This window comes from Corvus hawaiiensis, chromosome 4 (assembly GCF_020740725.1).
Source record: "Corvus hawaiiensis isolate bCorHaw1 chromosome 4, bCorHaw1.pri.cur, whole genome shotgun sequence".
Lineage (NCBI taxonomy): Eukaryota > Metazoa > Chordata > Aves > Passeriformes > Corvidae > Corvus > Corvus hawaiiensis.
Window position 1 is genome coordinate 58,443,325 of NC_063216.1, and position 18,267 is coordinate 58,461,591.

The 18,267-nt window shown below is 37.0% G+C and overlaps 1 long non-coding RNA gene across 1 annotated transcript in view; it reads right to left on the reverse strand.

The window, feature by feature from the left end:
- Positions 1-17,777, reverse strand: part of LOC125325438 — a 61,276-nt gene extending 43,499 nt beyond the window's left edge. The window contains exon 1 of the long non-coding RNA XR_007203331.1: positions 17,136-17,777. This is a non-coding gene — a long non-coding RNA (uncharacterized LOC125325438). The remainder of the gene's footprint in view (positions 1-17,135) is intronic.
- Positions 17,778-18,267: the final 490 nt, after the last annotated feature.

Sequence of the window (18,267 nt, forward strand, 5' to 3'; positions counted from 1 at the left end):
AAGATACTTATTTCACCTCCTCAGAATTATATCATGTTATGGAGAAACTGAAAATAAAGGAGATTATTATTTCCAACTTCAGTGACTCTTTGTAAAGCTAATCCAAAAAGGCTATTGAAAACAAAGTAACTTGTTCCCTTTAACTGAAAAATCATTAACATCAGAGCATGAACCAAAGGCCAAGCTAAATGGCATCATCTTTTTCTAACATGTCCTCTGCATAAGATGCCAAGGAGGTTTGTGCCCAGAGAGTGAATGTGCCTACAATGCTGCGGGGTCATGGTGATCCCTGTCATTCTAACAGACCATTAAATTCTGTTACTAATGGGCACACATTACAAAGCCAGGTGTAAGGTATTATGAGATTAATAATGGTCTCTAAAGGGCTAGACATTTACTTAGATAATAAAACCACCCTGTTCTACAATAGTTGAGGTTAAATAAACACAAAAAGTATTTTGAAAGCAGCATGAATAAAACTGGCTTCAAGGCAAAAGATAACCCATAACTGATGGCAATTCCCTTTGTGTATTATTTTTCCATAATTCCTCTCTGCTGGAGAATTTATTGTACCTTTATTCTAAACATTTGGTCCCAGATCCACCACTGACAACGTATTGGCATATAGAGGCAGAGAAACACTCTTCCAGCATATGATTTATCGGTTTCTAATGGAGTGTAGGAAAATGCAACTTTTCAATACCCTGCAATCAAAAGACATTCAACAAAAGCTGTGTAGACTGTGAAAGAATAAGCAAAATATGATCATCCATATTCATGAAAACACATTAACCCACTTACCTAGGGTATTCAATTATTTCCCTACTTATGGATAATATGTAGGCTAAATGTGTGCTGTAAGTGTAGAGATGAATTTTAAAAGTGAGTAAATTTCCTTTTTATGTCCTGATATTAAACAGTGTCCTGCATGCATGGCTGTCACTTCAAAATTGTTTAGTTTTCATAAAAGCTCCAGCTATTCTATTACAGTACAAGAACAGGAAAATGTAATGCACAGGATACCATTGAGCAGTTAATGACATAGATACTTTATTTGCTTCATTCAGAATAATGCACAAATGTTTGGAGACCTCAGAAGAGACTGGTATAGTCACAGTCAGTTTGACAGTGATGGAGGGAAGCAGGATTTGTACCTATTGTGTGTAGTAGTATAGAGAGAGCACAGACAGAGGTGGTGTTCATGAATTCAAATGAGCAATTCATATTTGTATTGTTTTCCATTATACATCCAGGAACTCCTGGTCATACTTTCTCATGAAATACCTTTCTGTTAAAATATTTTATGTAAAAAACTTTGAAAGGCAGAGAAAACGATGAAATACCTAGAGCATACAGCCTAAAGAAAGTAGACTTTGGCTGAATATCTACACCACTGGAAAGTTTTAATTTTTAAGATATGTTCCAGGTGACTCAAACACCACATTTACAAGCACCTTTACTGTCCTGCTGGTGCCTTAAAGACCCTAGAAATAAAACAACACACTTTCGAGACAATATTAGTACAGGAGGTAATACAAGGGCTGGTCTTTAATGGAGGCCTCCAAGGGGGAGATGTGGAAAATGCCCACCCCCCCATGGAGTGAATACAGTTTTATAAGTTTAACAAATTAGCATAATTGACAAGAATCCCCAGTTAGAAGCACAGGTGATGAGGTAATTCTCCCCTTTTGGTTCCACCTCTTCTGTAGCCCCCCTCTAGATAGGAACTAAACATTGTTTATGCAAATGTGTCTTGAAGAGCTGGTTTCAACCTTGGGTCCCAGGAAGAACCAAGATAGGATAGGGGCTTTGGAGCCCTGGGCTTTAGAGCCTCTGGACTGTATTTTATCTTTCTGCCTATCTGGGTAGGGAAAAGGTAGGGAAAAGTACTGGAGCTGGCTAGGAACTATAGAACTATACAGCCATAATCTACAGAGCTACAAATATATATGAAGGAAATATAAAAGCAAAAATCATTCTGGCATCTCTGCGATACATCTGCATAGCAGTACACAGAAACCTGAGTGCCAATTATAGGCTACATTTTGCTTTAATAAGTGAGAAAATCATTTTGGCAGCTGCATTACTGATCCAAACAGCATTACCTTTACGCGCCTCTGGTTGAATACCCACAGAGGACTGCACAGAACAACAGCAATGAAATGAGCTAACCTTCCACATAAATAGAGATGATTGGAGACTGTTCTGTCAAAATTGTGTTAATCTGAGTATTTCCTTTTTCTATTAGATAGAAAAAGGAAGTTTTGATTTCATTTGATTCCTTACCTTCCTGTCTTTCAAATAAACAAGAAAAGAAAAGTGTGTTGGTATGTTTCTTGGGTTTGGCTGTGGGTATTTTGTTTTGCTTTGCTTTGTCTTGTTTTTCTAAAAAATGAACTTTTTGATTTCAGATTGTCATAAAGAAATGCTGAAAAACTTTCAATGAAATTTTTTTACAAAAGGTCCTATGAAAACACTGTTTGTATTATTCTGTCAGCTGCATATCTTAGTAGAACCTGAAGAAAGTTTTAACAGATTCTCTCCAGTTTTCTCTTTCTTTTTGTATGAGAATGATTTTATCTTGTAATAGATAACTAACCAGCAGAGGCAGATGACCTTTTCGAGGCAGGTTATAATGCTAGTACAGTACTAGTTGAATATTGTGGTTTGGTGACTTATTTATTTGCTTAGTTTTTAGAGATAAATAATTGAATTTGCAAACTGTGGGGTTTTAAAAATCAAAACCATGCTTTGCAAATCATACAAAACAAGAAAAATTAACCACATTCCCCAGGGTTTCATATTGAAATTTCTGAGTGAGACTGCATTTAATGCTTCATGAAGTAGTTTAAAAGTGCTCATATTTTCCGTGGAAGCTGAGAAAGGCTTGGTAATTATTTCACACAAGTTAGTACGATAGTTCTGCCACACTTTCTTCCAGTATAGCATAAGGAGAGAAGTAATGCATGATAAAACTCAGAATAAGCCTTTTTATAGCAGCAGATTTCTTGCTTTAATGATAACAACATTTTGGGGCAATTTGTGAAGGCTTAAACATAAACACTTAGAAAACAAATCATATGCTCACAGGACCTGACTTTCCTCTCATAACAGTTTTGTGCTAATGTACCCTATTTTTTTGTTCAGACACAATCATGTAGAAAAATTCAATTCATATTTCAAATATAGTGAATAAGGACGAATTAGAAATAGTTCTGTTGATGAAGAGATTCTTATGTTATACCTGTAAAAACATTGATATTTAAGTGAAAGTCTGAGTAAACTGTCAATAAGGCAAGGACCTCAGACTGCCCTTTACTGTCTAACTCCAATTTACTCTGGTGTTGAAGACACCTATAGATTGGGTAAACTGGTTCTGAAGATATCCTTCGATCTGGATAGGCCTCCATTCCCTCTCTGAAAAATAGGGGTATAATGGGTGCCTTTAAACATAGTGCTTGTGAGAATATTCCAGTGATATAACACAGAGATTTTGTAATAATTATTAATAATTCTATAGGATTGAATTTGTAAGCACTATATATATAATAGCTGAAACTCTTCTGAGATCATGATGAATTTATCTTAGAAACTTCCACAACCAGGTAAAAGCAACAAACATGTTCATTGAGATGAACATGTCTCTTGAGAACCATCAAGGAGAGATTTTTCTTCACAGCACATAGTAAAATAATCTTTTCCCTCCTACGTCACATTCATTGCTGCATTTTTTGGCATTTTTTTAAGCATGTGCATTTAAAGGATGTTATATTAAGACAATAGAAAACATATCATAGGAAATTGATATATCGTGATTGAGGTATGGGATGCTAGTACCTACTCTGGCTTTAAACCACTTGCAGCAGCTAGTCATAACTGTGCACAAGTCAAACTGAAATAAACTTTCAAACACCTAATTCTGAATACCCTTTGAGATTGTTCTGCTTTGGGGCTCACCAGAACTGGTAACTGAAGTGACCAAGAAGACAATGGCATCCTGGATTGGATCAAAAAGAACTGTGGCAAACAGGGCTAGGGCAGGGATTGTCCCCCTGTACTCAGTGCTGGTGCGGCCACACCTCAAGTGCTGTGCCCAGTTCTGGGCCTCTCGGTGTAAGAAAGACATTGAGGGGCTAGAGCATGTCCACAGAAGGGCAGTGAAACTGTTGAAGGGTCTGGCGCACAAATCTGATGAGACATTGCTGAAGGAAATGGGGTTGTTTAGCCAGGAGAAAAGGAGGCTCAGGGGGGACCTTATCACTCTCTACAACTGTCTGAATGGAGGATCCAGCCAGGTGTGGGTCAGCATCTTCCCCCAGGTAACAAGTGGCATGGCAAGAGGACATGGCCTCAAGCTGCATCAGGGAAGGTTCAGGCTGGACATCAGGAAGTTTTTTCTCACTGAAAGGGTGGTTAAGCACTGGAAACAACTGTCCAGGGAGGTGGTAGAGTCATTATCCCTGGAAGTCTTAATGAAATGACTGGACATGGTACTTAGTGCTATGCTTTTATTGGCTTTAAAGGTTTACTTGTGATGCTTAAAATATTGCAACCACCTACATGGCTATTAGAAATCAGGATTTCCCCACTGAGTGGGTGAGAGTGACCCTGACCCTGAGGTAACAAAGGAGAAATCTTAGTAAAAAATTTCTGTTATGCCCACATCCCTATAAAACCTTTTCCTGAAACTCTAAATTATATTAAACTTCTAATTTCATTTTTACCTAATTCTGACTTAGTTTCCTTTCAAGGACAAGGCAAACTCTCAAAAATAATAATAAAAGATTTAAATAACAGTCAGGACATCCCAGCTTAGAATTTCCTGGCTGGTAACAATGACATGGGTAAGTAGCCTAAAGTGATGTCTGGAATTTTACACCCCTCCTAGACACTTATTTATTTCCAGGAGTTTTCTGACACATTGATACTTATTGGTCTAGCAAATAACCTCATTAAATATTTATCTCCTGCTCATGTTTTTATCAAACTGAACTTGTAGATTTGTGTAATCTACAACTGCTTGTGTTATACAATTATTCAAAGGCAGGATGGTTAATGTCATGTTCACTAATTATGACTCCTTTCTTCAGTAGAGTTATGTCGGATCAAAAGTGGGCCAACATAGGGAGTAGAAATAGCAACTGAAAATTAGACATCACCCATTGTTAACAAAAAGTTAATAAAATTTTGCAAAGCAATTGTAGTGTAGCCTTTTTTTATAAAATGCTTTTAAAAACCGTGCTTCTGTTTTTATCACAAAACTCATGTGCTCTTTTATTTCTTTTGTCTCATTTTAAAAACTGACAAATGAATGTAGAAAATTATATTATATAGCAAAGACAGTTGGTTATTCTCCTCATAGCTCTTGGGATTTCATATCTTCCGCTTTGTTAATTACAGTCTAGAATGAGACTTTACCTCTCAGAGGTAAAATATTTCATGACTGAAAGAGAGCTCTGGTTTCTTGCATATCTTTCTCTTTCAAAGCAGAATGAAGCAGCTATGCTAGGTGGTAGGTGAAAATTTGGTGTGAAGGCTTTGGAGTCTGACAGTGATCTCTCATGCCCTTAAACAAAGAAAACTACTCTAAATTGCTAGCAGGCTGAGATAGGAGTCATGTAGTAAATAGCAAATACTGGAAAATTGTGTAGAGTCACCTTTTAATCAGATTTCACCCCATGCTAACGTGGTTTAGTTCATCTCCAAACAAGACATCACTCCTAGCAGGTGCATTTGCACAGTAACGAATTGACACCTTATTGGAATGTAATATAATAGGCCAGAAAGAATGACGGATTAGTTGGATTGGAGAGATCAGCTGTGATAGTTTCAAGTGACATATTTTCCAGGTGGCAGTATTTATAAAAGTCACTTTTCAGCATGAGGCATTCAGCCATGCCTTGATTGTCTGATTATTCCTGTGACTTATATGTATTTCTTGTTGATAGATGTTGCAGCAAGAAAAAGTGCTAATACTATCACCTAACATAATTTTTTGCAAAATGCCATACAAAAAATGGCACTATGTGATTTTTGGCATCAAAACTATACCAACTAAATGACTAGGACATAAGTTTAAAAAATACATTAGTGGACAAAGAAAATTATAGAATTATGGAATCATTTAAGCTAGAAAAAGCTCTTAAGATCATTGAGTCCAGCTGTTAACCTAGCATGGCCAAGTCCACCACTAAACCATGTCCCTAAACACCATGCCTACACATCCTTTAAATATCTCCAGGGTATGGTGACTCTATCACTTCTCTGGGCAGCCTGTTCCAATGACAACCCTTCCCATGAATAAATATTTCCTACTAATGAATCTAAAGCTACTCTGGAGGAATTTGGGGCTGTTTCCTCTCAACCTGTCGCTTGTTACTTGGGAGAAGAGACTTACTTCCTTTCAGGTACTTGTAGAAAGTGATAAGGTATCCCCTGAGCCTCCTTTTCTCCAGGCTAAGCACCTCCAGGTTCCTCAGCTGCTCCTCTTTCGACTTGTTCTGTAGACCCTTCACCAACTTCATTGCCCTTCTCTGGACACTCTCCAGCACCTCAATGTCTTTCTTGTAGTGAGAGGCCCAGAACCGAGCGCAATAGTGGAGGTGCAGTCTCACCTGTGGTTCTTAGACCAACAAGTTTGAAAGGGGAAACCTAATGGCTAAGAAATATTTGATAAGAAGAAATCGGAAGCATTTTTAGCCAGAGATGAGGTTGAGTGAAAGGTAAAACAGGCACGATAGCTCCTGTGCAATTTAAATCCAAGAATTTAAATACCCTTTTGTACAGGGGGTTCATAGGAACATCACAAAATATTCCATGGAAGAAAGAGCAACCTGCAGAAAGGGTGTTTATATTCCAAGGGTTTTTATATTCCAAGGCATCTGGCTTTCTTCATAAATTTGGGTATGTCACTTATTTTGCCTGATTCCTTACTTGCTATGGATATTATTTTTCTATCCACAGGGCAGTTGAGGAGAAAAATGCCATTAGTAATGATTAGGGATTTTAAGATTTGGGTTATCCTACAAATATCTAGGTCTTTAGTTATCTATGAGCTCAGAAGGAAATTAGATTTGGGAGATGACTTTGTCTCAAACCTATAATTTAGTAAAAATAATGAAATACTGGGACTGGGGTGGCTGACTAAACTGGAGAATTACATTATTATCAACTCAGTTTCAGTGAGAGAATTGATGCTCACCAGTCTGACTATTAAAAAGTGTTTTGAAGACTATAAAAACTAAACTTTGAAGCTAAAAGAAGATACTGCTTTTGTGCTACCTTAATGAAACAAATATTTTGAGAAAAGCAATACATTTACTCCTTTGCCTATGGAATAGCTTTGATATTAGAATTCCTTTCTTCTCACATCTTGAATCTTACATTCAAATACACATCAACCTTCCTGTGTGTCAGTCAGGCACTAAAGGTAATAAATACTTTTGGCTTGAAAGATTTTACTTAGTTACTCTTTTTAAATAATTCATTGGCGCCCTTTATTTGAAGGGCATGCCATTATTCTTTAATATCAACACCAATTTTTATGAATTCTGAACTTCCATTGTTATTTTTTAATTCAGGATGAAATTTCTATCCAAAAATTTTATTTATTAGGCAAATACCAAAATAGGCAACTATTTCGCTCTTTTTCTCATACATACTGTAAATGACAAGAGAACTAATCTCTTCTAGAGAAGAATCCTTAACAGTAAGCTGTAAAAGAAAACAGAAAGCTGTAAAATATTATACTTTTAATTAAAATCCTTATAGGACCTCTGCTCAGTGATATGAAAATATTTTGAAAATCCAAAGAGAAAATGAACTGTAGTCTATCAATATGTAGAATAAAAGAGTTGCAGAGTCTTTGAAGAAATATTTTAATTTTCAGAATATTCCAGAATTAATTCAGAACAGATATCTGATATGAAGAAAAACTCAAATGGATCAGTGCAACAAAAGCCTCATGCATCTGAAAGTTAAGAGCTACATTCAGCTACAAATTGAAAATACACAATCCCTTAACTCACATTTAAATTCCTAATTTCACATACTGTTGAATAGAGAAGTTAAAGAGGAGTTAGGAAATAAAAATCTAAAGATTTTGTTGAAGGTGGGCCCTTAAGCTGAGCCTTTCTGCATGGAGCAGAAACAGTACTCCGGGAGAATGACAGATGATAGCATGGTTTGGATTCAGGGATATGTGTGACAAACTTCCATTTGGGTAAGTACTTTTCATCCATCAGTGATCCTTCTGTAAGGACAGCAAAGACAGTATCTGCAGGCACAGCCTGGTCTCCTCCTGAAGAGGGGATTATTCCTGAGTATTCTCCCACATGTAGGCTTGGCCAGCAGCATCTCCAAGGGAAGTCAAAGCAGGAAACACTGAACAGGGACCTGCATGATTTATATATACCTGCCTGACTGTGTAGCTGTACTGTCCTCTTCAGTTAAAGAATAGGAAAACTCAAAGGTGATTCTAAAAATGTACAGAAAGATATCACTGCATATTTGGAATGCATAACTAACTTTCTCCTTAGGGGTACCCACTTCCTTCACTGAAGAGGATTTGGTTGGTTTTGGCTGTTTGATATTTTTTTAGCCTTCTCCTAATAATGATTTAGTTTTTTTCCAAACAGATGTTTTACCCCAGTAATGTGAACAGACTTTAAAGAGCAATGGAAACACATATCCTCTCTCTTAGCCACATGCTTTACCTATTCGTATACTAAACCATGCTCCTTAACGCTAGTTCTTTCCATTCAGTTCCATGACAGCTGCCTTCTGGAAGGAACATGAAAGAATTCTCAGAGGAATCATTCTCCAAAGTTTTATTAATGCTGATTTTTATAATGCAGTGGAGAAGGTGCATACTATTCCAAGGAAGTTTTGAAAGAAAAGAGACAGCCTGTGTATTTTGAAAAGAGCATGGGGTGTGCTTAGTGCCCCAAATGAGGGTTAGCAGCTCTTAGCTGTGTATAATCATATGACAGTCACAGTGCTACTCAGCTCAGTAAAAGTTAGGATTCCAAAAGTACAATTTATAAGAAAATTCAAGCTCAAAACCTGTAGCACCTTGAGACTTTTGGTACTTTCAAGACAGTCAAAAAGGAGTTGGAATACTTATATTCTGGATAAAGGCAACTAAATAATGCCTGATTCCCACATTCGTCTGTGTCCATGGCAGAGGGTGTTGGGACTAGGTGATTTTAAGGTCCATTCCAACTCCTTAAGTTTCTGTGATTCTATGATTTGGGGCTTAAGATAGTTTCTGAGTCTAACCCTATTTATACAATTTTATTGCTATACTTCTTAAAATTATTGCCTAATGAGTAATAAGAGAGACAAACCTTATGTAAGTAGTGCTGTCATTTCTTCACAATTCCTCTCTCAGTGGGAAAGAACTGAACACATTTGGTATGCATTAATAAAATAATGGATTGATTTTGAGAAATCTGCCCTACCTCTTCGTTACCTATTAATTTCCTGAATTACTTTGGACTCTCATCACTTTATTTGGATTTTTCTATTCACATTAAGCTTAAAATAATTTTGCTGCAATTCTGTTGTTTCAGATTATACCTATTTCCTACCTAATAAAGTGTCACAAATGCCACTCCAGGAATTTATTAAATCATGTAAAAAGTAATCTGTACCAAAGTACTACATCTGCTATGATTCCACAATAGTCTGGTCTACTTTGGAATTAGAACCAGATGTTGCATTACATTAGGAGGGAAAATCTGACTAATAGGGGGTGGAGTAGAAAAATCAGGATTTTTTACCATTACCATCTGCTTTTTAAAACCTTGATGTATATTGGTTTGGTCCTTAAGGATTTTAAATACTTTGAATTAATAGAACTTCCACTCTGAAGAACTTGAGGCACAGGTTGGTATTTTCAGTCTAGGATTTTGTTAAATAGGTGAATATTCTGGAATAGGTTTCTGTGAATTATGACAGTGGGACGAGATTTCAAGTGAGTCATCTGTAGTAGTTTGTCCTCCTGAGTTATGGTAGAACTGAGGCAAATATTCCTTTGTAGTCCCAGGACTGGTAGTGGATACTTCAAGTGAGTTAACTTTAGTCAGCTTCCTTGAGAATGCTTCTTCTGCCAGAAATAATTATTAGGCATCCTCTATTACTTAGTCAAATTCTCCCATGCCAGGGCACAACTCCCTTCCACGTCTCCTAACAAAAGATACTGTCTTATGACATAAGTTTTCCTTCCTCTAAAATTGTAATATTTGTATTTTGGGGGGGTTGCAATTAATTTTTTAGGGTATTCACATTTTCATATTGCTTTGTTCTCTTCTCCCTCCCTCATGGATCAAGATTTTAAGTATCTTAAGAAGCTTTCTTCTCTTCTTTTGATTTTCTGCAGATTTCTATTCTCTTTGAAATGCAGCATCCCAAAATGTGGGTGTTATTTCATGTAAAGCCAAAGCAGCACTGTATATATACAGGCATTCCCAGCAAGTTTGACTTACTGTGATAATCCTATTAATACAACCCGATACTGGAGCTGCTTTTTTATGATTGCTGATTCTTCCCTAGTTTATATGCACTTTAATCTTTACACACCCCCTGATGAACCCAATTTGTGTTCTTAAATTTGATTACTCAGTTGTGTGAATTTATTTCCATATGTCCTTACTGATTCTCCTCAGATTTTAGAAACTTGCTCTGTTTTAAGAATATTCCATGTTTTAATCCAAACTTCCAAAATAATTTCGATACTTTTCAATGTCAACGCTTGCATATAAAAGTTATGTATGTTTTACACAGCCCTCCAAGTCTTCAGTGAAAGTTTACTACATGTTGGTAAATGTAGTATTTTACAGGACCCTACATCAACTTTATCATTGGAATATCAGAATTACTTTATTTGATTACTTATAAAAGCCCAGGCTTACATTATAGGATTTCCAACTAATTCCGGTATGGCCCACAACCATATAAAATTTTCAGATTTTCCCCAGCACGTGTCTTTAGGATTGAAGTAATAAAATAGGCTGAAGTCAAAAGGTAATATTTCCTTCCCCTCAAAATTACCCAGTCAATTATTAAAGGACCAAAGAGATGTTCTGAATAGCATGCAAGGAGCAACCAGTAGCATCCTCCTGTTCAGGCAAACCCTTTGCCAGACTTTTTCAAATGTCAGTGCAAAACTGGCAAATATTTAACTCTCCCAACATCTTGAATTAACATATAAAAATGTCCATACCATACTAACCTCTGCATTATTACTTCTCCTCTCCTCATAGTGCACCAAAGATCACATCCAGTTTCTTGTTCCCTCCTGTTCTCTATTTTCTCCCCACTCAAAGACAAAATTATCTCTGCCTCAAAATTTTCACTGCCTAAAAGTGGTTCTTGTTCCTCACACTGCTTCTGCCTTATTGAATAGTCAACCCATTCAAAACAAAACTGCCCTTTGCTAGATTCTTATTTTTTCAGCTTCACAAAAAATTACTTCTGAAACCCACTTAGCAACTGGTGGGTTTCAGAAGGATTTCTCAGCTGCATGTTCTTTTTATGAATATCTCTTTCCTCTTATTGCTGCTAACATACAGACTGAGATCAAGTACCAATCTTTTGAAAATCATGCCTTACTCCATCATCTTTCCCTCCTAGTTTTAGCAAGAGTCTTCTCGGGGAGTGTTGCTTAAATGCTAAATATTTCTGAAGTAGAAATGTTCAGGTTGCAGGGGCAGGCTCTTTTGGCAAAGAACGTTGATTTGCTCTTGGCCTCTGCAGGTCACCTGAGCAAAGTTTTTTGGAGCGTGGTACTGAATCTGTTAAGGCACAGACATGTAATGTACTTCCTTACCCTGATACCAGTTACAACAAAGCAAAATAAAACAAAAAAAAACCCCAAACCCAAACAAACCAAAACCAAACACCACCAGCACCCCCAAAAAAAACCCCAAACGAAACCAACAACAAAAACAAACAAACAAAAAACCCAAACACCAGAAGACAAAGAAAAAAAAGATGTTTGAATAATGTAGAAAGAGGCAAAAGTAGCTTTCCTCCATGAGGAATGAGAGACAATGAGTAGGCATGGCTGAATAATTTACCCAATGAAGGACTGAAGTACTGCTTTCAAAAAGCAAGGTGGAAACTAAATTCAGTTTGGTCATGGGCCAGCCTCTGCAGTAGTGCTTTACATGAAACAAATTGTACTATTTTGTACTGTGGATACAATATTGCTGCTAGCAAGAATTTTTCTTGCGTCTTTCTAGTTCCGTGAGATACTTTTCTTTCTCAGGAACATAGTAGCAGAGTTCTATAAACTATGAACACCTGCGACCTTGCCGAGCTTTGTTTATGGTACAGTAGAAAAATATTTTGACAATGGATGTTTTAGGATTTTAGCCAATCACCCCAAGGGGTGGCTGGTCCTTTGACCAATTATACTATGAAGAAAAAAGTATATAAAATAGTTTGTAAAATAATTAAATAAATCAATCTTGCTGCACAATTCCTGCCTGTTGGATCTCTCTTCTCCTCCCTACCACTGTGGGATACCATAATATTGTACTATTTAGAGCATGTCCCTTCAGAAAGATTCCCAACATGACCATCATCAGTAAAGAGTCTGAGAGGTAAAAAGGCAGTTTAGTGATAGGTGCAATGTCAGATATGGGACATCTAAGACAAGCATAAGATTCTCCAAAGAACTAAGGAATTCTCAAAGCAGAACAGAAGAATGGTTTGTTCTAGTCCGCATAGCCAATCTGGCTGTCAGCAGTACAGGCAATACCAGAGAATAACAGGAAACCACACACAGAAAAAACACCTAACAGAATGCCAGATGTTGGCTGTCTTATCTCCTGAAGCACAAAACTTTATATTTCAGAATTTCTGCCCCATTGACTTCAGGAAATATGTTTTCTTAGTTGTGGAACCAGCTGTTGTTTAGACAAGATGGTTTGTAATATATGCATAATTTTATGTAGCGACAGAAATGGGATAACATCAACAATGGGTACCCTATTTGTCGAATGTTTTCTGAGAAAAGGAGGTGATGAACAGCAAAAAATGCACCTTTAAGTTTAATTCAGACATTGGCATCTACTGATCACTAAATTTTTGGAGTTGAATTCCAGATGCCAATAATACAGTAGCAGTATATATTAAATAATGGACTTTTTTCTCAAAAATAATGCTAAAAATCATGATGTACCAAAAGGTCTTTTACTAAAGAAATTAATTGAGATTCATGAATTTCATGTTCAGAACTAATCATGCTGATGCATCATCCTAAGGCTCAGCTTAAATGTTTGTATTTGCTGCCACAGCTGATTGTGCCTTACTTTTAAAAAAAGTGTCAATGCATCTATTCTGTTCGCAGTACATAAGGGCATGGGGCTCTAGGCCCCCGTGACATCTTGCTGATAATAAGATATTGCAACACTAAACCTAATTATATTGAATGCACGGTAAAAATTCAGCGGTAGATATTACAGCACAAATTGTACCTTGACATATACCTATGGTGACCTTACCAAAGTCAAAGCATAGAGATTTCCCAGAAAAATTTGGTCTTTTGAATAAAGGCTATATAATGTGACATATGGTTATTTTTATCATAATTTGAAACATGAAATATGGGAGAAGCACTTTTCATTCTTTGCACAGAACTTCAACATTATTAGTCCTCTTTTTTCCAGTGATCCTCTTGAAATCCTACTAAAAATCAGTTGGGATTTTGCCCAATAAGTAATATACTCATGATTCATGAAGTACATATTTGAGATCAAAACAGCACTGCAAAGGAAAGTACCAAGTCTTCTTTGAAAGAAATGGGACTCTCTTTGGTAAATTATTCTTCATCTAAAACCATCTATCATTTTATAGATTTTTTAATTAGATTGAGAGATTAAAGGTAGAAAGAATGATGGGAAATAGCTATTCAGATTCGAGTAAGAAATGATAGAGAATATTGACATACTTTTCTTCTCTAAGTTCTTGCCAGCAGGAGAAAGATTTGAACCTCACACCACAAAAATAGCACTTCTGCTGCTACTCTCAGTGCCAGAAAAAGAAAAGACAATTTGAATTGAGCTGTCCTCTCATGCTTTCTTGAATTCTCAGGAAAATCACTTCAACTGATTGATAATACTCAGCTAACTTAACAGATCTAATCTTGGCCAGGTTTTATATCCATTTTGTCCCTGTCTACCTGGTGGTGCTCTTGTCTAATTTCACAAAGTTTCTGTGGTGCCTGTTCCCCTTGGAGATATAGTGAAGGTGCCTGTGATACCATCTGCTGCCAGGTCTGAACCGGACTTCACATGTGAGGACAGAACAAGAAGGCAGGCCTGGTAAAGGGGCTGAGCCATGCCACTGCCCAAGCTGTGCCTGTGGAAAGAACTCTCTTCTTGGGCTCACCTGCCGTGGCAGCCTCTTATCATGTAAAACACTGCCAAATTCCATGTAAAAATTGGCTTGAACTCGTGCCCAGATTTTAATGTATTTTGTCCTCTGTGACTCCTAGTAAATAAATGCCATTGCTGATTTCTCTATTATCTGGTAACTATTGTTTAATACCATCTGCTGCATCAACCTTCACCTGCAATTTCTGTGCAAGAGCAAAAAGCGTCAGGTGATAAGTATTTTTGTAAAGCACTTTTCTGTACTACTGCTGTAATTTCTAGGGTCTGGCAGTGCAACTTGTTACTCATTTATAGCAGTACTCATTTGGACCCCACAGAGGAGCTTTTGTGAAGCAGTGCTCACAAGGATGACAGTCAGGTTCACAGAATGGGAAACTTCTTTTGTATGGGTATTCCCAGAAGGAAACCCAGAAGGCCGTAGAATGATGTGGAGTACAGAATTTCATACAGAAAAAATGGCATAATATGCATAACCTCTGCTTGAGCTGAAGCTGTTTGCCCAGCATTTCGCCCAGCATAACAGCCTGAAGAGTGTTGAAGCAGCTGATAATATACCAGTATGGCCAATGATATAAAGGAGGTATTTAGTGTCCTTTAGCCTTCATAATGGCACTGAAAGTAACCCTGCTGAACTAATAGTGGGGAAAGAAGGGGGAACCTGGTGAGACTGGGCAGGCACATGCACAGAATAATTAGCAGAGGTCTGAGCTGAAGAGAGTCCCCACTGTTAAGTAGTTATTGCTTGCATCTCAGATAGTGCTGTGAATATTACCTTTAACTGCTAATATTTGCCTGGAGACAAAGTGATTCAAACCTGACAGCAGACATTACTAAGTGAACAGGGAATCAGTGCCCTAATGATTATTTGCTCCTGGAGTAGGTCTCTGGCTTTTTAGTGGCAGGCAAACACAGCATGCTTCAACTAAATTATTGTATGCTAATGAGTACAATAATTTCAGATTAGGCGAGGTACTAAAGCAGGATGCAAATCTGTTCAAATGAGCGAACAATTTAACACCTCTGCTGATGGGTTGTGTTTCTGTTACCAGTTGTATGCATGTTTTCCTGTTTTAAGGATATGCGATAGTGCTCATCTTAGTATCTTTAAAAGGCCTCATACAAATATGCATGAGTTTCAAATGGTCAAATGGTTAAGAGGAAATAATAGAGGTATGGCACTTTTTTATCACTGCCTCTGGATTTATGTGCATAGTTATATTTGACCTACAGGCAGAGAGGAATGAAACAATAATTTTCTTGACATTGCTATTTAGAAATTATATAACAATGGGGGATCTGACAGTCACTCTTTAGCACTGGTCATAGACTTCTGAACTGCACATCATTTCTAACACATAGCAGACCTATTTAATTGACTTCCCTCCCTCTCACAAGTGAATCATCAGTAATACTAAATAGGTAAACCCACAAGATAGGAGAAGAGACTATACCAATTTACTGTGCCAATGCAATCTATTTGGACTCTTTTCTGCTACACTTTTCACTTCAAGTATTTAAAGATGGATTTCTTTAAACAAAGCTGTTGAGAACTTTGTTGGACAAGTTAGGTCAAATTAGATCTTTCATCAACACTATACATCTGCTGTATCTTTTTCAGTCTATGGATTAAGATAAACATGGTGGTTCTTACTGAAAAGTCATAAGAACTACTTTTTAAGTCTATTCAAATCTTTGCAAGTTATTTACAAAGGTTTTTATTTTCATCCTGCATTCTTCCTTCACTTTTGTCTCTCAAAATCCCTCAGATATTTTAGGGGGCATGTAATTTATCTGTATCATGTTAACACCTGGCAAAATAATGTGTGGCATATGGCCTAATAGCTTATGAGCACAAAAAGGAATTTGGCATTGCATGAAAAATTAATATCAAATTCCTGTGTAAATTAGTGGCAAGGGGATGTGATTTTCCAGCACACATACGTATCTCCAATAACAAATTGCAGTTTAAGGCCAATGAAGTATCTGCCACAACAGAAAAAACTGTCTTTCTCACTCTGTCTGCATCTGCTTGTAATTTCTTAACAAGTTCAGTAATGTAGGTAATTTTCTATGTACAATTAAAAAAAAAAAAATATTCTGGCATCATAGTAAAGCATGCTAGTGATAATTGTAATTTTTTCAGCCAATTTTTATTTGTAGATGATACAGTGAAATAGTATTTCTACCTAGTATTTGATCTAGTCTAGCCCAGTTAGATATAATCCAAAAGATCCCATTCATAAAGGGAAATAAAATGAGAGGAATTAGTTCTTTATGCACCAATTGCTTTCCGAGGACTTTTGAAAGAACTTCCTGCATAGTCATTGTTTCTCTTTTAAAGTCCTTCAGGTCACTTTCATTATGCAAATTTTTAACATAATATGCCCATTTGATCTGAAGACAAATTATTTTCTCTTTTGGAAAGGCCATGGCAAAATATTATTGCACATTTTTTCTTTTTATTCTTACAGTAGTCACATTGAAAACATTTAATTATTTGCTAAAGTTTGATACTTTGAATTTGACTCAAGGAAGTGGACATCATCCCTTTAACAAACTAAATATCACTGGCTTTGTTGTCAGGAACATAATGCTTCACCACCTTTTCTTTGCTTGGCAAGTCTGAAAGAATAAACCTAACTTCTTATTTAGGCACTAATTTGAGTCTCCTGAGTTGGAAGTGCTGCTGTGTTCAAAATCCCCTTACAAGATGATTTTATAACCTGTACTCACCTCTGCCAGGGAGATCACACAAGGTCTGCATGAAAGGCTGACCCAAGACTCAGGCTGCTTCTCATTTTCTAGGCTGGCTTTAAAATCCTCTGAAGAAGCTACCTCACCACAGGTAGGAGATGAGAAATTTGAAGGGTTGTTACACACTGCCAATGTTGATGTAAGGCTGGTGGAAAGCTATTGGGCACAGCAGGGCATAACGAGAAATTCACTCTCAGCTCGGTGATCTCTTCCATGCAGGCCACAGAGCTGCTGCAACCTCACAGGCAAGGTCACATTTCTGAGACTTTCTCTCTTTGCTTTTGAAATAAAAGAGCCTACAAGACACATGCTCTTTTTCAAATCGTAGAGTGACACATCATCACATGAAGAATAGGACTTTTTACTCCTGCCGTTCTTCCAGCTTCCTCACTATTCTTTTTAGGGATTTTTCTTTTCAACATTTTCAGTGGAATTATTTTCTGTTGTTTCCTCCTTTCTCACCTAACTATTACTCCACTGCAAAGATTTTGTTTCAACCTGACACTCTTGCTATAATGTTCTGTCTGTCTTCTGCTTTGTTTCGTATTTCTTCCCCACTTTAAAGTTTAGCTTCACAAATTTAATTTTCCTGCTTAAATCTAGGCTTTAGCTGCAGCTCAGACCACCACAATCCTCCAAGACTGCATACACTCTGCTACTTGCATGGTAGGTCACCTTTTGTTATTAGCTTGAATACAGCCATTAGGACTGTGCTAGAGACACCAAATTTGTGCCACTCAGCTGGCAGGACATGGAAGCCCTGAAGGCACAGCAGCCGATGTGGTAATTGGAGAGGTGAAGAAAGTTCATGGCCAGTAGAGGAAAGACTGAGGTTGCCAAGGGAACAAGACAGCCCTGCTGTGCATTCCTTTAAATTGGAGATTTTTTCTTTCTTGTTTTGGTGGCATATGCTTTACAATTTAATTTTTACCATCTATTATCCAGATATTTCATTAAGAAAGATGTATTTCAAGGATCAGCTTGGCATTTTCACCCACCCAGTGCCCTGGAAAAGAGAATAGTGGCAAACCTCTTTATCTTCCGCATTCTTAATTTGTGTTATATTTTCAGTTTTTGATGTTTATTTACTGAAATTTATATTGCTACTGGA